General features: G+C 43.2%; 1 protein-coding gene across 1 annotated transcript in view; it reads right to left on the bottom strand.

Moving 5' to 3' along the window:
- Positions 1–1,038, bottom strand: part of LOC308158632 (tumor necrosis factor alpha-induced protein 8-like protein 2) — a gene marked incomplete at its 3' end in the record, with an annotated part of 6,303 nt that extends 5,265 nt beyond the window's left edge. Inside the window, exon 1 of the mRNA XM_080532311.1 lies at positions 882–1,038. The remainder of the gene's footprint in view (positions 1–881) is intronic.
- Positions 1,039–7,041: the final 6,003 nt, after the last annotated feature.

Genomic DNA, 7,041 nt, shown 5'->3' with positions numbered 1-7,041 from the left:
GTCATCATTTATTTAACAAAAAAATGAACAAAGTAAAATTCTCATTGTTTTTGGTTCAATGCCATCACCTTTATCTATAGATATTGTTTGAAAGAAGATAAAATATTGATATGTCCATATTTCTTTAAAAAAAACTCAATATTTAATGGGGGGTGCTAATTTTTGGACTTGACTGTATCAAAGCCTGAAACCACACAGCCTCTCAGAGTCTAGTCTTTAACTTTCACTGATAATAATAATAATAATAATAATAATAATAATAATAATAATAATAATAATAATAATAATAATAATAATAATAATAACTTTATTTGTATAGCACTTTTCCTGCAAGCGTTGCAGCTCAAAGTGCTCCAATCATTATATAATCATCATTTAATTAAGTCATTTAAAGACAATATTAAAAAGATGGGTTTTTAGTCTTGACTTGAACATATTTGCTGAGGTTGCATCTCTAATGTAAACTGGCAGTGAGACACAATCTGGGTGGATAAAATGTGTACAATCAATACACACTGACAACTGATAACACGGACAGAAGTTGAAAATGCAGCATTGTAGCTCAATGACAAAATAGAAAGATAGATAGATTAGATTACCATGAATTACCATGAATTAACATGCAGTGTGTTGTAGCGCAAATGACAGCTAGAAAGATAGATCGATCGATAAGATTAGATTAGCATGAATTAGCATGAAATAACATGCAGTACTGTTGTAGCGCAATGACAAATATTCACTTGTATACAAACACAAGTGTCACACACACACACACACACACACACACACACACACACTCACAGGCACACACAGTCAGTTAGGAGTGTTGATTATCATCTCCTGTGATGCTGAAATGCTGTTAGTAGGCGGTGTTACAGTACCTGTGTGTGAGAGGTGGAGGATCGCTCACATGGAGAAGCTGTGCTGCCCTCACCTCACTCTACCTCTCTACCTCACTCTGTCTCTCACTCTGTCTCTCTCACTCTGTCTCTCTGTCTCTCTCTACCTCTCTCTCTCTGTCTCTCTCTCTCTGTCTCTCTCTCTCTCTGTGTCTCTCTCTGTCTCTGTCTCTCTCTGTCTCTCTCTCTCTGTCTCTCTCTCTCTCTCTCTGTCTCTCTCTCTCTGTCTCTCTCTCTCTCTGTGTCTCTCTCTGTCTCTGTCTCTCTCTCTCTGTCTCTCTCTCTCTGTCTCACCCTACCTCACCCTACCTCACCCTGGTGGCTCTGCTCAGCGTCAGACACATTTCCTTGATGGTCTCATTCGTGTATTTTGGAGGGCACGCCCTGGAGTCCCTCTCTCCCTCTTCCTCTCCCTCCCTCTCTTTCTCTCTTTCCTTCCTCTCTCTCCTGCCTGTCTCTCTCCCCTCTCTCTCTCTCTCCTGTCTCTCTCCTCTCTCTCTCTCTCTCTCTCTCCTCTCTCTCTCTCTCTCTCTCTCTCTCCTCCCTCCCTCTCTCCCTCCCTCTCTCCCTCCCTCCCTCCCTCCCTCTCTCTCTCTCTGCCTCCCAGCCTTCCACAGTCCCTATCGGTTCCTCAGCATCTTGATGTGACCTCCCGTCCTACTCTTTTTGTTTACCTTTCATCCCTCACTCTGTGACATGAACAACAGATCACTCCGTTCCTCTCCTCTGACTCTGCTCTGTTCATTACTCTCAGGCGCGCTCCACTCTCTCTTCATCTGTCTCTCTCTGTCTCTCTCTGTCTGTCTCTCTCTGTCTGTCTCTCTCTGTCTCTGTCTCTCTCTGTCTCTCTCTGTCTCTGTCTCTCTCTGTCTCTGTCTCTCTCTGTCTCGGTGGTGTGTGTTGGAGTGTGTTTATGTGCAAGTGTGTGTGTGTATGTTTGTGTGTGTGTGTGTGTGTGTGTGTGTGTGTGTTTGTGTTGGAGGGTTTGTGTTGGAGTGTGTGTGTGAGTGCATGTGTGTTTGAGTGTGTGTGTGTGTGTTCATGTGCGTGTTTGTGTTTGTGTGTGTTTATGTGCAAGTGTGTTGGAGTGTGTGACCTTTCTGGCTTTTCCTGGGAACCACAGATCACCAGAGAGGTTCCACACAGACTACTCAGGTGGCGGCGGTGGTAGCCTAGCGATCAGAGAAGGTTGGCTAGCAATTGGAAGGTCTCTGGTTCGATCCCCGCCTCAGGAGGGAGCTGCATGTGCCCTTGAGCAAGACACTTAACCCCTAATTGCTCCAGGAGCGCCGACTATGGCTGACCCTGTGCCTAGAGCAAAAAATACCAATAACAATTCCAACAATTGACTGATAAGTTGATCACATGGCAAAGAATCTGTAAGTGTCGATACATTGATTAGGACAGACTCACTCTTAGTCTGTGTCACAGTCATCGGTAGTGTGATTCTGGGTCTGCAGGAAGAAGAGGAGTCTCCAGAGTTGTGCAACACCTCCGATCTGAGACCGCGAAGGAGAAGGGAAGTGTAGCAACCACACTGACCTCGGGGGGCTGGGGGGCTGGGGGGCCTGGGGTCTGGGGTCTGGGGGGGGCGGAGGTGGGTCTGTTGCCCCCCCCAGTCTGTCCCTGATTGCAACCACAGTGACCCTCTCTGTCACCAAGCCTGCCTTGACAGGGTCAGATGCTGTTAAACAGCTTCCATGTGGAACATGTTAAATGTATTATTAGCATTGTAGCTGCTTAGCAGGTACACAGGACGGGACGGCTGCACTGGTAGAGGGAACAATGATAGAGGCCTGCAATGATGCAACACTACATCCAGGTCAGAGGTCAGAGTTGTGTCATCATGTTATGTACTGGGGGAGTTTGTGTGTGAGTTACAATTACATTCTTACATTCTCCCAAGTCTTGGAAAGAGAGGTGATAGAAAGGAAGGGAAGTGTGAGTTTTTTTTATCACCCCCCTACAAAAACGACACCAGGGGACTGGTGTAGGGTGTTGGAGATCCTGTGGATTGAATGAAGCCAATCACTACCATGTGTTCTGGGAATGCCCAATTCTAGTCCCATTTATTAATTAACATCCCCTTCAAGTGTGACACCTTATACCTGGGAAACATCTCATTCGAAAAATGGGACAGTAACGACATAAAATTGATATTGATACTTCTGGTAGCAAGTAAAAAGGCTATCACAAGAAAATGGTTAAAGCCAGACGTACCCACAGTGGATGAATGGGTAGATATAATTCATGATATATACATAATGGAAAAGATGTCATACTCCCTTAGAATTCAGGTAGAAAGATTCTATCGGATCTGGACGAAATGGACAGGATATGTTAAACCTGTAAGGTCAGATTTCTGTTGAACTGTTAAAAGAACATGAGAGGGTGATGTCATTATTTTCTTGAATCATTTTCTATTCTAATCTGTCATATGTAAGATGAAAGCTCCCCAAGTTCACTCGCTATTTCTTTTTCTTTGTTTGTTTTTGTTTTTGTTTTGTCTTTACTTTACTTTACTTAATATAAAAAAGAAAAAAAGACTTTGGTCATAGGAACTGAGTTGATTGTGATATGTTGAATGTAATGACGATTGTTGTAACCAATGACCATTGACAAAAATCAAGAACATTTCAAAAAAATAAAGGGAAGTGTGTAAAAAGGAAGTGTGTAAAAAGGAAGTGTGTAAAAAGGAAGTGTGTAAAAGTGTGCAGAGAAGTGTTCCAAGTTCAATTGTCAAGGTTTGTTGTTAGGTCACATTATTACACAGAGTGTGAGACAGTACAATTAAAGGCTTCGGTTCCTGACATTGCAGCACAAGACAATAAGGAGTGGAATGCCCTGCCAGTTTACATCAGGGATGCAACCTCAGCACATTATGTTCAAGTCAAGACTAAAAACCCATCTTTTTAATATGGCCTTTAAATGACTAAATAATTAAATGATGATTATATAATGATTGGAGCACTTTGAGCTGCAACGTTTTCAGAAAAAGTGCTATACAAATAAAAAGCTATATTATATATATTAGGCCTGTATAAGGCAACAGGCATACTTCCAGATAAAAAGTGACAATAGTACATAAGTGACAAATAAGACATACATTTAGCAGTTAACTAGTAATAAAGTAGATCGTTTGTACATAGTAATAGGTAAAGTGTTAGTAAGTATTAAAGTGTCTGTGAGCTTAACGTTTTTTTGTGATCAATTTTTAATTTTAATTTTATGTACAAACACACAAAGGACAATGACAAAACAATTACCAAAATACACAACATTCATACCTGCATACATTCCCCCTACCCACCCTCCCACACCAAGGTCTTACTCCGCCCAAAAACCCTCTGTGAGCTTAAAGTTTAGGTAGTGTGTATACATGGGGTGTGTTAAGGTTTAGGTAGTGTGTATACATGGGGTGTGTTAAGGTTTAGGTAGTGTGTATACATGGGGTGTGTTAAGGTTAGGTAGTCTGTATACATGGGGTGTGTTAAGGTTATGTAGTGTGTATACATGGGGTGTGTTAAGGTTAGGTAGTCTGTATACATGGGGTGTGTTAAGGTTTAGGTAGTGTGTATACATGGGGTGTGTTAAGGTTTAGGTAGTCTGTATACATGGGGTGTGTTAAGGTTATGTAGTGTGTATACATGGGGTGTGTTAAGGTTAGGTAGTGTGTATACATGGGGTGTGTTAAGGTTTAGGTAGTGTGTATACATGGGGTGTGTTAAGGTTTAGGTAGTGTGTATACATGGGGTGTGTTAAGGTTTAGGTAGTGTGTATACATGGGGTGTGTTAAGGTTAGGTAGTCTGTATACATGGGGTGTGTTAAGGTTTAGGTAGTCTATATACATGGGGTGTTTTAAGGTTAGGTAGTGTGTGTACATGGGGTGTGTTAAGGTTAGGTAGTGTGTATACATGGGGTGTGTTAAGGTTAGGTAGTCTGTATACATGGGGTGTGTTAAGGTTAGGTAGTGTGTGTACATGGGGTGTGTTAAGGTTAGGTAGTGTGTATACATGGGGTGTGTTAAGGTTAGGTAGTGTGTATACATGGGGTGTGTTAAGGTTAGGTAGTGTGTATACATGGGGTGTGTTAAGGTTAGGTAGTGTGTATACATGGGGTGTGTTAAGGTTAGGTAGTCTGTATACATGGGGTGTGTTAAGGTTAGGTAGTGTGTATACATGGGGTGTGTTAAGGTTAGGTAGTGTGTATACATGGGGTGTGTTAAGGTTAGGTAGTCTGTATACATGGGGTGTGTTAAGGTTTAGGTAGTGTGTATACATGGGGTGTGTTAAGGTTAGGTAGTGTGTATACATGGGGTGTGTTAAGATTAGGTAGTCTGTATACATGGGGTGTGTTAAGGTTAGGTAGTCTGTATACATGGGTGTGTTAAGGTTAGGTAGTGTGTATACATGGGGTGTGTTAAGGTTAGGTAGTGTGTGTACATGGGGTGTGTTAAGGTTAGGTAGTGTGTGTACATGGGGTGTGTTAAGGTTAGGTAGTCTGTATACATGGGGTGTGTTAAGGTTAGGTAGTCTGTGTACATGGGGTGTGTTAAGGTTAGGTAGTGTGTATACATGGGGTGTGTTAAGGTTAGGTAGTCTGTATACATGGGGTGTGTTAAGGTTAGGTAGTGTGTATACATGGGGTGTGTTAAGGTTAGGTAGTCTGTGTACATGGGGTGTGTTCAGGTTGGGTAGTGTGTATACATTGGGTGTTAAGGTTAGGTAGTCTGTATATATGGGGTGTGTTAAGGTTAGGTAGTGTGTATACATGGGGTGTGTTAAGGTTAGGTAGTGTGTATACATGGGGTGTGTTAAGGTTAGGTAGTCTGTATACATGGGGTGTGTTAAGGTTAGGTAGTCTGTATACATGGGGTGTGTTAAGGTTTAGGTAGTGTGTAGTGTGTATACATGGGGTGTGTTAAGGTTTAGGAAGTCTGTGTACATGGGGTGTGTTAAGGTTTAGGTAGTCTGTATACATGGGGTGTGTTAAGGGAGGTAGCTGTTGGTTAGTCTGGGGGAGGTAGCTGTTGGTTAGCCTGGGGGAGGTAGCTGTTGGTTAGCCTCTGAGTGTGTGAAAGGCTCTGAGCGCAAGTGAAATCAGAATCGGCCCCTTTTTAAAAAAAGAACCAACTCTTTAAACAGCTTTTTTCTCTGGATTGTGATTTCAGGGGGTAGCAACATTCGAATGCGCCTGTCGTCTTCAATTTATGTTCGATTTCAATATACAACACATCATTTGAAAGCTTACAACCTGTAGTTTAGTTTCGGCAGAAAACAGAAACAGAGAAATGCACTTTGGCACCTGGTTGGTCCAAAAAACATTTGGTCACTCTCCTCCCTGTCAAAGTCCAAACACTTTGTAGTTCTCTCTTATGTCCACTAGATGACAGTATTGTCTAGATCTGTGATCATCAACGCTCACTCACTCATATCATATGGCATTTCCTCAGGGAATTACTTTATGCTTGTACATGAAACCCATTTCTTACAGGGGCTTTTTGGATTATGTACGTGTCTGTCTACAAACCCACTGTCTGTGCCTTGTCCTCAAAACACCAGCTATTGAAGTCTGAATGTAGCATGCACCAGGGGAGGCTGGTGGAGGTAGAAATCGGAGGATGGGGCTCATTGTAATACACGGAAGGGAATGAGGAATGCTATTGATTTGATCAAACACGTGTACATTATGCCCGTCCTCCGATTTCTACCTCGACCAGCCTCCCCTGGTGTTCTACCTCTCCCAGCCTCCCCTGGTGTTCTACCTCCCCCAGCCTCCCCTGGTATCCATGGACAGGTCCTGGTGACCTTTGACCTCTGATGTAAACATTAGCTTGATTTTACCTTTTAGAACAGAATCCCCCCCCCCAAGGTGCCGATGGTGCTGTATGCCACAGCAGCAGCAGTCCCCACAGCGGCCTGTAGGTGGCAGTGTTGCTGTTTCACATTCACCACTGACTCTCCTGTCAGCCAGGGAGCCAGCCAGGATCAAGTACACCGTTTTGTTGATCTCTTTGTTTGTTGTCCCCCTCGACGGAGGCTGGTGGAGGTAGAACACCAGGGGAGGCTGGGGGAGGTAGAACACCAGGGGAGGCTGGGGGAGGTAGAACACCAGGGGGAGGCTGGGGGAGGTAGAACACCA

The sequence above is a fragment of the Nansenia antarctica genome, assembly GCF_963989245.1.
Source record: "Nansenia antarctica genome assembly, chromosome: 5".
Taxonomy (NCBI): domain Eukaryota; kingdom Metazoa; phylum Chordata; class Actinopteri; order Argentiniformes; family Microstomatidae; genus Nansenia; species Nansenia antarctica.
The sequence above is the reverse complement of the archived record's forward strand: the minus strand, read 5'-3'. Positions and strand labels throughout refer to the sequence as shown.